The 19165-nt window shown below is 39.1% G+C and overlaps 1 protein-coding gene across 1 annotated transcript in view; it reads left to right on the top strand.

Annotated features, from left to right (window-relative positions):
• Positions 1-383: 383 nt before the first annotated feature.
• LOC113227792 overlaps positions 384-19165 on the top strand; it is a 278118-nt gene continuing 259336 nt past the window's right edge. Inside the window, exon 1 of the mRNA XM_026460809.1 lies at positions 384-407. The gene's annotated coding sequence lies outside the window, so the exon portion shown is untranslated. The remainder of the gene's footprint in view (positions 408-19165) is intronic.

The following is a 19165-nucleotide window of genomic DNA, read 5'->3' as shown; positions in this document are numbered from 1 at the left end:
TGACGCCCACGTTGTTTAATTTAACCCTGGTTATATAACTTCTCCCATCAGCAATATGAACATTGGTATCCATTGTCAATTGTGGCGCTAGCATTTTGGAGTACAAAAGTAGGAAGGCTGCCAAGCCAGCGCACATTACTTACTTTTCGGACATAAAGACGATTTTTGTTATAAAGTACCTTAATACAATGATTACATTGCGTTTAAAGCCTCACTTCATAAGCCTCACGTCACTTGATAATATTTTTAAAAAACCAAGTAATAGAAATATTTTCTTTATAGATGGGTCCCGGGTGTGGGTGCGCGTGACCACGGACGGGCTGCTAAGCGCCCTGGCCCGCCTGCGCAGCGCCCCGCACCCCCCACCGCATCCCGCACACCCCCCCGCACACAACAAGTCACGCCCTGTAAGTAGTAATTCATTACTTATGGACACTTCTTAATAAAAACATTTTTTTTAATTAAATGGACTTGCTCTTCTGTAGCAAAGATAGGATCTACGATGGAACGAGTTTGCCCAGAAGATGCCTATTCAGTCGCACCTTAAAGACACCCGGGTTGTATGAGTTCGGAAAGACACTCGCAGTCAGGCAATTCCGTTCCTGGGCTGTGCGCATAATAAAAGATGATGAAAAGCGCTTAGTACGCTTGAAGGGAATATCGACCAACTAAGGATGATATCCCGCCGTACGTCTGGATGTCCGATGGTAAAAGGGGGGCGGGCGGGATGAGCTGATGGAGCTCATGGGCACACTCGCCGAAATATATTCTGTAAAAAACCGACATGAAGTTTAGATTCGAGCTTATCGTCGCCAATAAGTCTCCTGGCTCTGCGCTCAATCGAATCAAGAGCCTCAAGTTGATACTTCGCTGAGCCATCCCACAGATGACTGCAGTACTCAATGCAAGATCGGACTTGTGCTTTCTATAAATTTATTTATTTATAATAAAACTATTGCTGTCTTAAAGGTTAATCAAAATGTCCACATTCTATACAACAATAAATATAAAAATATTGTTTTGCTGTAAACGCGTTAATACCAGTCAAGAATAGGTTTATTATTTTTGGATATCCGTTTTAGAATTTCGCGTCTCCCATAGCCTAAAAGATTAATTTTGAATGTATAATCGGTCGGGTTCGGGGACTCAAGTTCGAGAACCGGCGAACAATGGCACGTATTGTTATTATTACTATTATTATATTGAACTAGATTTTTGTAGAGATTCAACTGAATCAACAACTCTCCATGAAGAAGAAGAAAGAGTAGCTAAAGATAAATTACCCCGGTGATAGGAAATCTCAAACGCTATATTAAAACCAAAGTTGGTCGCGTGTTTGCGCTTAGTTTCGTTTCCAAAGTTGCTTTTTCACCAAACATGAACATAATATTGTCTATAGGCTCGCCATTTCGGATACACACCAATTTTGAATGAATTAAATGTATTTTTATTGGGCAGTAAAATTACAATAACGTCGGAACTGTAATTTAAGTATAATAGAATAAGTTAATGTATAAGAGGCTCATTGCCAAGTAGCAATTTCTTCTAAGCAACCGTTGCCGCGTTGGGAAGAACTTTAGGAATGCAAAATGGGTTACAACTAAAGAAAATCTAATAACAGAAGTATTTCAATTAACACACTTTTGTTCTACGAATTTGAAAATTCCTTCAATACCTGATGAAGAGTTAAACCAAGTAACGGCAAATTAAATAATTATAACTTTTTCATTGAAAAAGCAAAACCGTCTGCAAAAGTGTGCTTTTCGTCTTTTTTCGATTACTTGGTGACGATGGGATTGTTACGGACTCCTTGTACATTTTGTAGTTTCTTTTTTGGTTGTCATGATGACGGTGATTTGTTGATTGCATGTTTATATTGTGTCAAGTTAAAAATCTACTTTTATTTGCGGAAAATGAAAACAATGAGTGTGTAAGCTCGCAAGTCGGGGCTCAGCAGGGCGATCCTTTGGGGCCTTTAATATTTTGTCTAGCTATACAGAAAGTTATTTCTTCTTTGGATTCACCCCTAAACGTATGGTATTTGGATGATGGAACGATTGGTGGGAACCCGCAAGTGGTGCTAAATGATTTAAAAAACCTTGTGCCCGTTTTGAGGGCGATAGGTTTGGAGATAAACCCAAGCAAATGTGAGCTTTATTGTTGTGGTCCTGTGGAATCGGGCTTTTTGTCGGACATGGAATTATTGGTGCCAGGTGTGCGACGACTTCATAAATCATCTTTGTCTTTACTGGGCGCTCCCATCTTTCCCGAAGGGGTTAGTGCGGCTCTTGAGGATAAAAGGTTGGCATTGGTTGGAGCTCAGGAACATTTGGACAACTTGTCGGCACACGTCTCGCTTGTTTTATTGCGGAGCTGTTTTGCGATGCCACGCGTGCTGTATATTCTGAGAACTTCTCCTAGTTGGTTGTTCGAGGACGATGTGGCAAGGCTGGACGACACATTGAAGTCATCACTTGAGTCTATATTAAATGTTCATCTAACTGAATCACAGTGGTGTCAAGCTGCTCTTCCAATTCGTCATGGCGGACTGGGGGTACGTCGGTGTCGAGAGATCGGTTTGGTGGCTTTCTTGGCTTCGGGTCATAGGTCTTTGGGACTAGTCACTCGTATATTACCCTTCAATGGTGACGATACCCGGATACCTTTTCTTGCCGAGGCCCTTACCAGGTGGTCCACTGTTTGTCCGGGTGATGAGCGGCCGGATAATGTCGTCGTCCAGAGAGGATGGGATGATGTTTTGTGTAGGGAGATCACTACATCGCTATTAGGTGAGGCATCGGGTGATAACGTGGCACGTCTAAAGGCTGCAATTAAGCCTGAATCAGGAGCGTGGTTGCAGGCATTGCCTTCACCCCATTTAGGCACACTGCTGGATAATGACTCTTTGAGAATTGCAGTTGCTTTACGGTTGGGATGTAAGGTTTGTGAACTGCATCACTGCATTTGTGGGGTCATGGTTGAGGAGAATGGCCACCACGGCCTCAGTTGTCAAAGGTGCGCGGGGCGGTTTTCAAGGCATCATGCGATTAACGATCTAGTTCGCCGGGCTTTGGTGTTGTCTAACGTGCCTTGTGTCTTGGAACCTCCGGGGTTGTGCCGTACGGATGGCAAGAGGCCTGACGGTCTTACATTGGTTCCATGGCGGAGAGGTCGATGCCTATTGTGGGACGCTACGTGTGTCAGTACATTTGCACCGTCCCATCTGAGTCACACCACCAGATTTGCCGGGTCAGCTGCGGAATATGCGGCAAAATTAAAACACACAAAATACAGCGCGTTGGAACCAATGTACGATTTTGTGCCAATTGCAGTGGAGACTGCGGGGACTTGGGCTGCTGAGGCCAAGGAATTTGTGCGGGAGTTGGGCCGCCGGCTCCGAGAAAGGGGTTATGATCCACGCTCTGGATCTTACCTGGTGCAGCAGATTTCACTGGCCATCCAGCGCGGTAATGCGGCTAGTGTGATGGGGACGTTTGAGCCGGGTACGGTTCAGAGCGGTCCCTTTTAATTTTCGTTCCTATTTGGTTTTGATTACTTATATTATTAGTGTTTTTGAATTTATAATCATATAAGAAGTACCAGTAATATAATACTGGTAGTTTCTTTTTTATGTTTATATGTTTCATATTGTATTTCATGCGATCTTGAACTCTGTGGATATGATATAATAAATAATTTTGAAAAAAAAAAAAAAAAAAAAATTTGCGGAAAATAATTAGTAGTTTGTGAGCCGAAACGAACCCGGAACAGCACCAGGGACCACCACGAGAGTGCACCCTTTCAAACAAAAAAGAATTTTCAAAATCGGTCCGTAATTAACGGATATATCTGAAAACATACACGTATAATCTCCTCCTTTTTGTGAAGTCGGTTAAAAATACTCTTTTTCAGGAGTTAAACTTTTGAAACATGCTGCATTTCATATCTCGCAGTTTGTTTATTTATAATACATACAAACTGCGAGATAGTAAATCCGCTGCAACCGCACTAGCGCACTACTGTTCCACGAGCTCGACACGTGTCAGGATTTTCCCAGAAACGGCTTTAATAAAAACACTGACACGACTACAAGGAAGTAGATAAATGTAAACAGTGAATTACAGTATTAATTAAATTTTTATTGAATTGATATTCAATTATTTTTTGTGAAATGACTCCACTAGTTTGTTATAATTATTAATACAAAGATCGAACACTCAGAAAAAACACTCAGAAAAAATTCCTTCGATCCGGTCGGATTCGAACCGACGTCTTCTTGCATACCGTGCCAGACGCTACCAACTAAGCCACGGAACGAACCAACGGACCTCACGAATTTTTCTATGTGCTTGCGTCGTGTCTTTGTACTTGGTCTTTCAACGACTTTTTAGTCGTAGCGCCATCTATGAGAAATCTATGATAAATCTGGTAAATGTGATAAATCTGTCATAGATTTCTTCGGATCGAAGGAATTTTTTCTGAGTGTTTTTTCTGAGTGTTTTTTCTGAGTGTTCCATCTTTGTATTAATAATTAGTGAATTACAGTCTTACTTAAGTTTACACAATGACGACTGCTACATACAGGTATTTGTTTATGGAAAGTGGACGCCCTATCGTGAATCAGCACCTTGGTCCAAAAGGAAATTAATTAATCACCATCATCTACATTCTGATTTAACCCACTGCTGAGTACAGGCCTCTCATAGTTTGCGAAATTCAATACAATCTTGCAGTCACACCCTACTCTTTATTGGAATGGCCTGTATTCTGCTGAGGACCATAAACTAATGTGATTCGGTGAATGTATCTTCGAGGAGTTCATGAATTACTTAGGGTGTAATAAAAAAGGTTAACAATATTTTTAACTATATTTATTTATAATAAAAAATAAACATTTAGAAAATAAAACTTCAGACCATTGATGCTGGTGGGGTGTTTGGGTGATACTTGTGGTTCGTGCCACTATCAAAGGAGTGCAATATTTATATTAAACTGTGCTTAACGGTGATGGTTACTCATTAAATCACACTTTGTTAGCTATAACTGTGTAGTACTTGCAATGTGTGCAACTGTTTGTTGACCTCAAGAAAAAAAGATAAATATGTGTAGTTTTAAACTTTAACATTATTACTTAGGTCAGGTAGTACAATGGCGAACAATTACTGCCGCTAAATATTTGAGTTTACCTGGTCCTAAGCTAGGAAATTCCACGTAGCATGAGGAGCAATGGAATACACTCCAGGGCACTAACTAGAACACCTAGACCAGAATCAAGTTAGAAAAGTTCACGCCCCAAAATGGTCCTACTGGGAGTGGGGTCCGGGAGCTCATCATCCTGCACCCAAAATGCATACCCTTGTGCAACTGAGGTCGTCAATATACAGCGTGTAATCATTAAGTTCTACCAGGCGATTATTCCGTAAATGTAAGATATGTTAAAAACATTTAAACCGATATCGAAAGTACGTTATCTAATGAGTAAAACGACATCAATAACTTTTTTAAATAAAACAAGATTTATTCAAAATTTTTACGTTAAACTCTCCCACACGTTTAATATGTCTATTCTTAGAGTGGCTTTAAAAAACTGCTATAAAAAACTAACTTTTAATTGAATAAAAACAAAATGATGTTTATTTTTAAGTAAGCGAGATCCTCTTACGATCCACAAAAACTCTTCTTCTTTCTCAGTGCAATGTTTTGTTTAATGTTATTGACATATTTTATTTACCCGAAAAAGGCTTTTATTATCGAAGCCCGGAACTAATTTCTTTTTTGTTTATTTTTTACTTGTTCTAGTTTTGCCTTAGCCGTCACACACGACAATTTTAATTTAATCATAATTTTAGTTATGTTAGATATTAATTTAATGTTAAAATATATAAAAATTAAGTTAACATTGAAATAAAAATAAGATATGTAATAAAATATGTAAAGTATGTAATAATAAAAATTGAAGTTAACGATCAGCATTGAATGCAAACATACCATGTACAATTATTTGTTATCCCTTAAAAATAAATAAATAAATAAGTACAAAATTTTGAATTCCTGTATAAATGTATTCACACGAAGATATATAATGGTGGTTGCCGTGGAGGTTGGCGGTAGATACTTTTTTATTGAAATATTCAGATGCGACCCGAGGGTTCTCAAAAATGCAATACGGCGTAATATGAATGTCTAAGGGTCGTATTCTAGAACTCTACTCAATGCTCAAGTCAGGATTTGAGTATGGTCTAAAGCACTCGAAATCATACTCAAGTCCCTGCCATTAGGGTCGTATTTCCAGTGCTTGTGTTGCCAGTGCAATCCTGACTTGAGCATTGAATAGAGTTCTAGAATACGACCCTAAGAGTTTACTTTACTGTCAGGCTCTCGCAGGGCTACGGGTGGTTGAGAGGGGTGTGGTTTACGTAACACTTGTAAACATTACTCTTACTTGAAGTAAACAAACACGTAAACTTTAATCGGATTTGCTCGTAAAAATATACATAATTTCAATAAGAAAGAAGGTATCCATAATATTAACCTTAGAGCTAAGTCCAAACTCATGGTACCACGATTTCGTTTAACCAAGGTAAACAACTCTTTTATGGGGAACTGTATACGTTTTTACAATAAGATTCCGGAGCATATATTAAGTTTATCGTTTCCTAAGTTTAAAAACTACATTAAAAATATTTTGATCGAAAAATCATATTACAAAATTGAAGACTACGTGTTAGATAAAGATGTATGGAAAGACGGCATGGCTCCAGAATCCACACAAATTTGATTCAAAGTGTATTCCATAGCTTTTAAGTTTATTTGAAAAAGAGCAATCCCCAGAGTTTATTGCTCGTTCTTCTCAGGGAGGTCAGCGTAGGGAACGAGCAGTAGCTTAAATGTGACGATTTCACGTGTAAATTTATTTTACCTATGGAATAAATAATCTTTGATTTTGACTTTGACTTAAGCGGGACTGGCCCAGTGTAGTATGATTAAACCGAAATGTGATCGCTAATGGCAATTCGAAAAACGTAACGTGACCGAAGAGCAGCGTTAAGGAAGAAAGGAAGAACAAGGCAGTAAGTGGGCTAGTGCTGCGTGTCACGCGTAGGAAGTAAATAAATATACATTTGTCATGCCACATTGGAGTACTACAAGGAAGTGTACTAGGCCCAAGTATCTTTGCTGTACACGTGCTACATAGGGCGCACTATAAGTTTCCGGAACTGGCCACTTACATAAACAATATTTAATAAGTAACTCTTTTTTGATATACCAACGCCAAGATAGTATATACAATATTTCTGTCATATACATCATATACATAATTTAAATTATTTTAAGTTTAACTCACTAAAAGTCGAGACTTGATTTTTCAAAGCGAGCATTGTCGTTGGATAGTAATGCGAGTGTATGGGCCAGCAGGCGCCTTAGTGCCTTGGCACTTTACTGTTGGCAAAGCCGCGGTGCGGGAGTGCCAAATCGCCGCTGGCGTCGCGGCAGGGCCGCAAACCGGCCCGCAGGTGAGATCCTTTTTGAAAACACAAATTACAGGCGCTTTGTGGCACTTCACAAAGCGGCTGTAAACACAATATCTTTTACGTCTTTCAGCACAGCACTAGCCTCTGCCGGGACTAGTTAAGTGAAAATCCCAAAATATTTTTTCAACGGATTTAGGAGCATGATTCCCGGGGCCCCTTTGGGTTCGAGAATTTGCCCCTTCCCACTACAATTTACGACTTAAGGCGGCTCTGGTTCACATAGCTGCTCTCTGCTGCGCGATAAACATATTTAAACTCAGAATTTTGCTGCACATTAGGAAGAACATAGCGCGATACGACTCTAAACGGTGCTTAAGCTTAAGCGTTAAAATGAAGCCAAAAGAGCACACAAATGGCGTCAATAAGTTACGAGTATCTTCATCAGCTTACGTACATATACGGCGTCCCACGGCTATGCCACACGGAGGGAAAGTACCTTAAATACCGAAGATAGAATTTTTTCTGAAAGAAGACTTAATTTTGATTTTAAAAACAATTCGAACTGCATTCAAAAGTTTTAAATAATCGCCTGCCTGAACCGGGAATCGAACCCGCCAAATGTCCGAAAAACCTGTAATTTTATTACACTGATCGAAAGCCTCAATAATAGGGATTGTTTTCTTCTAAATAACACGGCACCTTAAATAAAAGGAAGACCATGAAATTTAACATGATAATTTCAAAGTATTACTAATGAGTACATAAACTTGAGAAATATATCAATATGTAGCGAAATTATCAAAATGCCAGAATTTGTATACTGCAGAATGGGGCAAATTTTGAGCAATTGATAACTTAAATTAATTGTAAGTTGCAGTTATAATATTATAGTAATACTTATCCGCTCACGCAATGCGCTCCTCCTACCGCAAAATGGAGGCTACTTGGTTTCGCAAATTAGAAAAGCATTCAGTTTAAATACAAGTTTTTATAAATAACAATTATTATTCTGCATTGCTTAATAAATACCCTCCGTACTACCAACAAAAACATCTCAAATGCAGTAACACACCGCAAACCCTGCACTTAAAAAGCACTAATGAAATTTTTGGTGTACTTGGATAAATATGATAATATTCCGTTTGAGTGGTTCTAACGTTTACCATGAAATTACTCCTTAAAGTATAGTTTATAAACATTTGTATTCAGGGTAAGCTTAAAAAACGCTACTTACGGTGTGTTTTCAATAAATAAACACCGAAATCACCAGCCCAAACAATGACACACACGATTGTCGTGACGTATATTTCAAGTTGTTTATTTTTTTTAAATGACAGACCCAGGCATTAAAAACTTTATGGTTTGCTAGAGTAGTTACCGAAATAGCAGTTAATATTAGTTCTTTTACCTGTCATAACTTCGATATCTGATAAATCGATATAAAATCATCACCGGCACCTCTAGGTGTGGTATGCATCTACGGCAGCATGTATCGCGTGAGCGGCTAATTAGTTAAATTCCATGGCCTTCGTTTTGTTTAAGATGCTGTGGTAATTAGAAGGAAACATTCCTTATGATTGAGGCTTTCGATCAGTAAGTATAGTAAAATTACAGTTCTTTTTTTCACTTTTGCGGGTTCGGGTTTAGATAGGTGATTATTTAAAAGTATTCGAATTCAGTTCGAATTGTTTTTAAAATCAAAATGAAGCCATCTTTTGGAATCATTTTCTATGTACGATATTTAGGGTACTTTCCCTCCGTCTGGCACAGCCGTGAGACGCCCTGTGTAGTGGCACATTTGCAAAAACAACTTTTGAAAGATTAATATTAAACAAACGAAACTTTGAGTAAAATTTTTATAGTAAGAAAGAAGTATTGTCTACATATAATAGTAGCTTAATACTAGCTTACTATCGGACAAGCTAAAGTTGTAAGCGCGTTTACGCACTGCCTCTGATTCGTATCCGAGATCATACAAACCTACAAAACTCGGACGCACTTCGGATGTCGCTAGTGCACTAAGTCCGATTCAAATGCGAGAAACCATACCGCTTGTACACCTGGAGATAAAATGATCCCTGTGACATTTCGGACCGTCATTTCTCGGACTCGGAACTGATACGAATAGGACGTAAACGCTCTAAGAATTCAATTTGCAACATCATCTCGTCTCGACCGTGTACATGCTTAGGTATATTGATAAGGGTACAGTGATACAGGTGACTAGCTATATTTTCTCAGACGTGTATCGCGACAGACATGCGGGGTACGGGGACAGTGGTGGTTAATGAAATGGAAACAGGGATATTAATGGCCGCATCGGCCCCGGCTCCGGATCGTGTAATATGAGCCTATTGATCACTTGCGAGTGCTCCGGAATTAGATTAATTAATCGTTCGCCATTCATGATGGAATCACTGTGTACTATTAACGACGAAATTGCATGCAAACGCGAGGCACGTGAACAGGAACAACAAGCAAATAAATCATAATATTCAAAAGTTGACCAAAACCTTCATTTATGTGGTTTGTGGTGGTCGTTCCGCGCATCTGTTGCTTTGAATCGGAGAAATGGTAACCAGAATCTGCACTAGACAAGCACACCCATAAATAGGTACCCGTATTCAATCACCCAGTATCAGCGAATATCAACGACTTTTTATTCTGAAAATCGACTATCCAGTAGAGGAACATAGCCAGTCTCAGGGGTAGGATACTCCATGGCGCGGACCCCGATGAATTTTCTATTTTTAGCTTTACGAGTTTGTGTCTCTTCGATATTAAAAATATTTAGTGTATAATTTGCTTTCTGTAACTAAGTTAGGTAATTATAGCAGAAATAAGGTCATATATTGCATAGAATAAACACCAAACTCCAATCGCAGCGCGGCGCAGCTTCTGTATAAATGTACTGTGTTAAACGCTCACGTTTCGGTGAGAGATGTTTCAATTTCCCAAGCGAATTTGCCAGTAAAATATAGAAGCTTATTTTAGAAAAGTATTTTGTATGCTTCATTGGCTAAATTAACTAAATTAAAACTGTTAGTTCGGTGATTGCTCTTTTTGAAACAAGAAATCGAGTTATAAAAGCAAACGAAAATTAAAGTTTATTGGGAGAAAAGAAGGGAAACTCTGTTCAGCTCTGAGCGCCCGCAGGTGCTGTCGATGCTTTTTTACTTTATGTCGAGTTTTGTGCACTGGTCTCGGCTCTATTGGGTCACTCATCCGTTTGTTTTCGCGAAAGGCATTATTTTATTAGCTCACATGTTTAGCACATCTTTTTTTTTACCTAAGGATCCAGAGATCAACTCATGTATGAATCACTGGTGGTCACGGGTTTGCTCAAAAGAGTAAGGTGTGGTGTGGTTAGCTCCTACGTTCGAGTCACGCAGTTGGCGCTTGAGGTAACCAGCTCAATTTGACAAAGGTAATTGAATTGTGTCGGTCAGGGCGGTCGACAAAGATGGCCGGCAAGCCTGGAGCCAGGAAATGTCCCAAATATTCACTGTCCACAAAACCTCGAATTACCATGTCGGTAATTCGATTCATACCCGCTTGGGCTCCGTTACTATGAGAGGTCGTTGCCAATGGCATACTATAGTAATTGCAATCACCCTTCGATGAGTGTGTCTTGACCCTTAACGTTATCTTCAATAGTTATTAAGGTTTTTAAGAATTCTAATCTTATCTTAGAGGTTCAAGATTGTGTTGCCGGTAGAAAAGGTACATTTGGGAGTCAGTAGGTCTAAACCTGAGTCCACATTGAATTTGATGACACATTTTTCAGTCGAATGATACAAAATTCCGTTTTTGAGGCAAACAAATGTAGCATACCTCTTTTAAAGTCTACTAATAATAAACAAAATGAAGCAATTGAAGGCATGCAAAGAACCAAGTTTTATTGTTGTACTTAAGTTTCTTTTCTTACCTCCAGTTCAAGGCAGTACAGCGTAGTTGTCCTTTCCGGCAAATGCGGACTGTTGGCTACAGGTCACCTCTAAAGAGAGAGTTTAAGCTATAGTCTACCAATGCCAGTTGCGGACTTCACATGTTATTGCAATGGTTGTGAAACTTTCATTCTTCGACGTGTACGTCACGATGTTGTCTTTAGCGTGAGATATTGCTAGTAAACATTCGCAAAACACAAATACTTGCCGCCACAGGGACTCGAATCGTCGACCTCTCTATTGAGAAGTAGCCGCTTTCCCACGAGGCCACCACCGCCGGCTACACAAACATAATCCGATCGCGTGCGGTGCATTGCCTTGTAAGCGATCCCTCTGTTATCCTGTGTAAGCCTATTATAAGTCCTTTTATTGCATAGCCTTTTTCATTTTACTTTTGGGTTTTTGGCTATTGTTTTAACAATTCAGGGGTCTTCAAAATTGAAAAGCTTTTGTGGCAATCGTTTCTGTAAAGTAATTTATAAGAGTAATTGCTCCAACGTGTATGTAAGGATTTTCAATAATTTACGAGCCTCCGTGGTCGAGTGGCTCGTACACCGGTTTTCATGGTGGCGCCATATTGAAGGTCTCGGGTTCAATTCCTGGCCGGGTCAGTGTAGAAATAACTTTTCTATATTGTCTCGAGTCTAAATGTTTGTGGTACCGTAGTCGTTGTTTCCGATTTGCAGAACACAAGTGCTTTTAGTTACTTTTATTGGGATCAGAGCAACGTATGAGATATTGTCTAATATTTAATTTATAATTTAAACATTCGTATAAGAGGTAAATGATAGAAAACATTGATTAGAACACATGGATCTGGAGTTCCACAAACATAAACAAGAATTTAGTAAGTACTGTGTAAAGAGCTAAATTTCAAATTATTTGTCAAATTTCACTAGATTACAAATAAATTTAAAATATACATAGATCATATGTAATGTAGATAACCCGAAAATATCTATATTACGTATTTAAGTTTCAACCCTTTTAAAGATGAATCTATTTTTAGAATAGATTATTGTACCGAATTTGCATCAGAATGTAGCCTTAGAACGCAAGTAGGTGCGAACCGGAACAACGTACTTTAATAAATAAATTTAAAAAGTAAATAACCATACTTCATTGTATTATTTTGATACAAATACATACAATGAAATTGGCTAAGTGAATATTTATTTATGAATAGCAAAATGGCGCACATGTGGGAGGATCATTGCTGGAATTAATGATGAATTGGTAATAAAATAAAAGGTTATTTAAGATGTATTCAGCTGAAATTTTTGTGCAGAATAAATTTATCTTTATCTGTATATACAAGTAGTAATGTTACACATACTATAATTTAATTTTTATAAAGATTTTTATCCTGTTAAGCCCTAGGCTGCGAAACACGTCACGCACAGTAGAATATTTCTTTTCACCTCACAAGCTCGGAAAGGCTTTCTTTCTCATTACAAATCTGCGCGCAAAATAGTTTTTGGCACACTAGCGTGGAAAAGGTTTTTGAAATTCGAAAGTTCAAATAAAATAAATTAAATTAAAAGAAATACAAATGAAGTTAAATCAATGAATAACAATAAAATAAAAACAAATACTTTTTTAAATTAAAATAATAATAATAATGAATCATGCACTATGCTTTCTTATAAATATGCAGGTTCATCCAGTAGGTTTGGATGGGACAGCACAATCTATCTCCAACTATGGCCAGGATGCTGTTGGAGCCCCCGCGCACACGTCGCCACAGGGAAGCTACTCTTTTTCTAATGATGGCATGAAAGCCATCAGTGCGCGCCTTTGTGAACATACCTGATGCGCTACGATGCCGCGGCAGTCCCAACAACATCCTAAACGCATTATTATACTGCACCCTCAAAGTGTTTAGGGTCGCCTTACTATATTTCACCCAAAGGTTACACGTGTGAAGGTTTGACAGTATGCTTTAAAAAGCGTTAAAGCAGTACAAGCACTCGCGTTAAACAACAACTTTGCAGCCTTAAAGAAACCAATAGATGTATTCTTATGTTAAAGACGCGTCCACGTAGCGGTCAGGCCCATATCATTCGACATAAATTATGTTTATAGTACCCATCCTTATCAACCTCTTGGTTATACAGGAAGGGCACTTTTGTGCACCTGTGCGCGCACAGGAACCTTACAAGTTCAGGTTCTGACCGGAGATCAGCCAGTGTACAGGGTTCACACTTGACTTCATCCGGATCTTCGAGAGGCTAGTGCTTCGGGTGAGCCGCCACGGGTGCACGTGCAGTACCCTCCCTATTTTCCAGATAGGTTCCGGAGCTGTAGGCACGCTCACTTCCCGTTGCGCATTGCACAACTAGCAGTTGCCACCGACTCTGAGTCCACTACCAAATCTCCTCATTGGTGGCGGAGCTGTAAGGCACGCTCACTTCCCGACGCCGAAAAACGACGTCTCTCCAGTTCCCGATAACCTAAGCGGCTGGGGACCGGAGGATACCTAGCTTATCCTCTACTAGCTCTCCGGGCTAGTGCCGGAGATGCCAGTCGCAATGTCCTGGGACAATGTCCGGACATAGCTTCCAACTTAAAGGGCAACTCACGTGCCCCGCACGTCTCTCGCATGCAGGCCCTCAACTAGACCGCTACTAAGACGCGCTAGCTGCTCACGGGACAGACGCCCCGGGCACATGCAACCAGAACAGACAAACATGTCCGTCTCTGCATTTAACCACAAACCCCAGCGAGTCCATACTCAAGTCCGGGTCCGCCAGAGACGCCCGCAAAGGCGTATCACTGGCGGAGGGCTTGGCCCGGACGCCCGCTGTACCCTGGTCTTGCCGTCGAGCCCGTAGTCTCTCCGGAAAACCCTATCTCTCGGGTCGGTAGATAGGGACATGTTTACTTAGCGGTCAATCAAAATATATATTCTTCTCATTCAGTGCACGTGACAGTTCGAGCCCGCCCAGTGTTAGGCATGGGCGGGCGGCGCGATGTTTGCCTACATTGGCCAAATATTTCATACGATTTCGTCCCGCCCGCCTACGCTGTTTGCCTTTGCAGCGTTTTTAAATCGAACCACTGATTCGCAACTTTGGATTTTCATTATCTCAGTTACGGCGGTTCGTTCCGTTCACGCGGAATCATTTCGCTTAACCCTTATAACAGCTCGCTGGACTGATTGATCAATCTGACACGGGCTTATATAATCATTGTTATTGTATAACGTAAAATTTTCAGGCGAATGGAAATTGTCCTCAGTTCAAATTCAAATTCAAAATAATCTTTATTTCATAGGTAAGCATTATTACACTTGAAATCGTCACAATGGTTAAACTCTACCGCTCATTCGTAAGGCCGATTCCCCTGAGAAGAATGAGCAAGAAACTCTAGGGGTTGCTCTTTGTAAATAATATTTGTACACATTCAACATTTACAATATATATATATTTTATTTGAAACATCAGAGATCGAGACTACCTCCATGAGCTAACCGGGTTACTACCACTGATTTTTGTCATGTTTACGCAGAAGTTGTAACCCCTTTAGTCATTGACTTTAGTATTGTAAGTCAATGCCTTTAGTATTAAGTTTTTGTACGGCAAATTTTGTACATCAACCGGAATCTTATTATAGAAGCGTATACATTGCCCCTTAAGTGATTTTTTGACTTTGTGAAGACGACTATCAAGAAAAGCTAGTTTATTTTTATTCCTCGTATTAATGTTATGTCTGTCACTATTTTTCATAAAGAAATTACTATTCCTTTTAACATAAATTACATTTTCATAAATGTACTGTGAGGCTAGTGTAAGAATGTTTTTAAGAAAATTTCCTTAAACTTATCTCTCAAAGATACTTTGGGGTCCAGATTGTAAATTGCCCTAACTGCACGTTTCTGCAGGACAAAGATTCTACTGATATCGGCGGCATTACCCCAAAGCAAAATGCCGTATGTCATTAGACTGTGAAAGTAGCTGAAGTAAACGAATGTAGCGGTTTCGACGTCTGAAAGTTTCCTTATTTTTTTAATCGCGTACACTGCAGAGCTGAGCCGTTTTGACAACTTACTTATATGGGGACCCCATTGCAATTTAGCATCTAACGTTATACCTAGAAATACAACTGTATCCACAAGATTCAATTTTTCGTTTCTAACTACAATGTTTGTAACCGTCTTTCTAACATTGGGTAATGTAAATTTCACACAATTTGTTTTTTTCTCATTAAGGAGTAGGTTATTAACAGCTAACCAATCAACTACTTTAGATATAGCATTGTTCACATCGTCGTAGGAACATTGGTGCCTTTTAACCATTGACTTACAATTATATGGACGTCGGGTCCGTGCTAAAAAGTGTCCGCACTTGTAAGGCGCTAAAATCGTATACAGAGCGCCAAACTCCGCTTTAGTCTTCATTTGTTCGACTGACAGCGCGATACTGCGATGACATTACAATTTAAATTTCGAATAGGTTGACTTGGGACATTTTTTTCGTGGTTTTTGTATTAGACCTGTCGTCCATTTATTTGTAAGTCAATGCTTTTAACTTTAAATAGTAAGGAAATGTCATCAGCAAACAAAACTATCTCATGTTTTATACCCTCCATGAGGCTAGGTAAGTCATTAATATAAACTAAAACGTACCCTCTGTGCGTGATAGGATACGCAAATACGATTTAAGAAAGTCGAGATCACGTCCCGCCACGCCATAATGGCGAAGTTTCCTGACCAGTGTATTAAGGTGCACACAATCAAAAGCCTTGGAAAGGTCACAGAATACACCAATAGCATCGTGTGAGACTTCCCATGCATCAAATATATGATTAATCAACTCGACACCAGTATCGGTTGTAGAGCGACCCCGAGTGAAACCAAATTGTCTAGGAGACATTAAGTGATTACTATAAAAATGTACACACATCTGATTTAGAATATTTTTTTCAAATATTTTACTGAGAGTTGGTAGTATTGATATAGGTCTAAATTTGGTGGGGTCAGAAATACTACCAGATTTTGAAAAGTGGAATAACTTTACTTTGCTTCATGAGGTCAGGAAAGACACTATCATCAACACATTTATTAAAGACACAGGCTAAATAAGGCGTAATACAATCAACTATAGAACTAATTACTCTGACTGAAAGACCATCATGATCAGCAGTATTTTTTATGTTTATAGACTTAAAGGTTTTAACAATGTGTTTGGAAATACATGGCGGAACCTTAAATTAGTGATACTAACTGCATTATTTTCTTTTAGTAAGGATTCATCGGCTGTAGGAGATTAATTTAACGACTTAGTAGTCAAAAATGCAATGTCAATAAAAAAAATCAAATATTTTAGCAACTTCTGCGTCTGTGTTTACAATTTTGTCATTAAATCTTAGTTGAAAATCTACGGTACGAGGTTTGACCCTTCCAGTTTCGCTGTTTATAATATTCCATGTCGTTTTTATTACATTCGCGCTGCTTTTAATTTTATTATTTATAAACATTGCTTTGGCTGCAACACAAACACGTTTAAACATTTTCGAATATTTCCTAACAAAATCATTAAAACTGTTACTAGTGTTATAGGTCCTTTCATCGTAAAGATCATATAGCCTTTGTCTACTTTTGAATTCCCACAGTCGCCCAATCACTAAATTTCAATGAATTATTAATAGTTATGATTTTGGACTTAAAAACACTGTCACGTTTTGAAAACTGAATTATACAATTTATTGGGATAGTCAACGTACGGATTGTCAGTTACTTTAAGCATTACGTTATTTGTATAAGCTTTAAGTCGACCATTATTTATCGGAACACATGTGATATCCTTTTTTGGCATTTTGTCAACAGTTATATTAAAAGTGGCCAATTGACTGCAGTGATCAGAAGTTAATTTATTTATAATAGATTTATTACTAGGTATGGCGTTAGTATAAATGTTGTCTAACCAAGAGGCAATAGTAGAAGTTATTCTAGTAGGCACCAAGAAAAGATTCACAAGACTATAACATTGGAAAAATGATATGAGTCTACTGCTAGCACTGGACTCTTCTAATAAGTTAACATTGAAGTCACCATAAACAGCAATATATTTATTTGGATTATTTAATTTGCCTAAAACTTCATCTAATCTTTTTTGAACTACACACATCAAAAGTGTCTAGGGATCAAGTGAATATTTTTGAAATAAAAATTATTTAAGCAATATTTACCAAATCCAGTCTTCCAGGACGACTTCTTACTTTAATGCTTATGTTTTATTTAACCGCTTACCCCTATATTTAATTAAAATAAACTAAAATTGATGTTTTTGCAAATTGTGGGAAAAAACCCAAATTAACGGCGTCAATTAAATGACAAAAAAATGGCGAGAATGATGATTTTGCTCATTTTTATTGTAAAGATAAGAAAAATAATAATCTGTATTTCCACCATTAACACGAATCACACAATTACAGCGATTTGGCATGCTTAAGATGAGTTCATCAAAATCACTTTGAGGAATGGCCGCCCATGTGTTTTGTAACAAGTCAAAATATTGTTGTAGAGTATGTACGGTATGCATACTCGGCACAGCTCTTCTTTGAAGCATATCCCATGCGTGCTCAATTGGATTGAGGTCTGGCGATTGAGCAGGCCACGGCAGAACGTTGATATGAGCTACGGCAAGAATGCGTGTTACGACTCTAGCCGTGTGTGGACGTGCGTTGTCATGCATTAGTTGAAATGAATCACCCAACTGGCCTCGCAAAGGCATGATAACATCTGAAACAATCCTCTCTGCGTAAACTTGAGCATTGAGGTTACCCCTGATCCAAATGAGATCGGTTCTTCCGCCGATCCAAATACCGGCCCATATAATTATTGTTCCCCCTCCATATGGATGAACTTCCTGACAATATCTCAAACGTTCATGACGTCCAGATGTTCTCCAAACTCGAGTACGTCTTGTATCCGGTCTCATACCGAAGCGGGATTCATCCGAAAAGCACACATAGCGCCAGTCTTCTTCCTCCCAGTTTCTGTGTTCGCGAGCCCATCGTAAACGGGTCCTGCGATTGCAGGGTGCAATAGGTGGAACTCTGAGCGGCCTTCGGGATCGCAGACCCACTTCACGTAAACGATTTCGGATTGTTTGATCGCTTATTAGCAAGCCTGAGGAGCTGTGGAGCCTCGTAACCAACATCATGGCTGTCATGGTACGATTCCGTCGAGCAGTATTTTGGATATACCGGTCCTGTCTGCGAGTCGTGATGCGAGATCGTCCTCCATGTCGCTCGGCCACGCTGCCCGTCATGCGATAGCGCGTCCAGAGGCGACTTATGACGCTCTGTGTAGTATTAAGAGTGAAAGCCACAGCACGTTGCCTGGAACCAGCTTCCAACATTCCGACGGCTCGCATCATCACTTCTCGGGTTAAATGATGTCGTCTCTCCATAATAATGTAAATTGTTTCGGTTCCGATGCAGATATTGTAATGATTTTGTCAAAACGCTATAACTCATTTTTATACAAAACCACATTGACAATCGATTTTCTTCTTATTATCGAATTTTAAACAATATTCCTTATTTAAATGTTAAAACTCACTAAAAAGTATCAATAGCGATACAAAAAAGTTAACATAATTAACCCTAATTGCAGCAATACTCTTAAACGTACTTGATCCCTAGACACTTTTGATGTGTGTAGTTCGTAAGATGAATGAGGGGGTCTGTACACGCTTAATATAACAAGCCGTTCAAGCTCTATGCAGGATATCTCTATAG

Source organism: Hyposmocoma kahamanoa, unplaced genomic scaffold (genome assembly GCF_003589595.1).
Source record: "Hyposmocoma kahamanoa isolate Upper Pololo Valley unplaced genomic scaffold, ASM358959v1 215, whole genome shotgun sequence".
Classification (NCBI taxonomy): domain Eukaryota; kingdom Metazoa; phylum Arthropoda; class Insecta; order Lepidoptera; family Cosmopterigidae; genus Hyposmocoma; species Hyposmocoma kahamanoa.
Note: the sequence above shows the minus strand (reverse complement) of the source record. Positions and strands in the feature narration are given on the sequence as shown.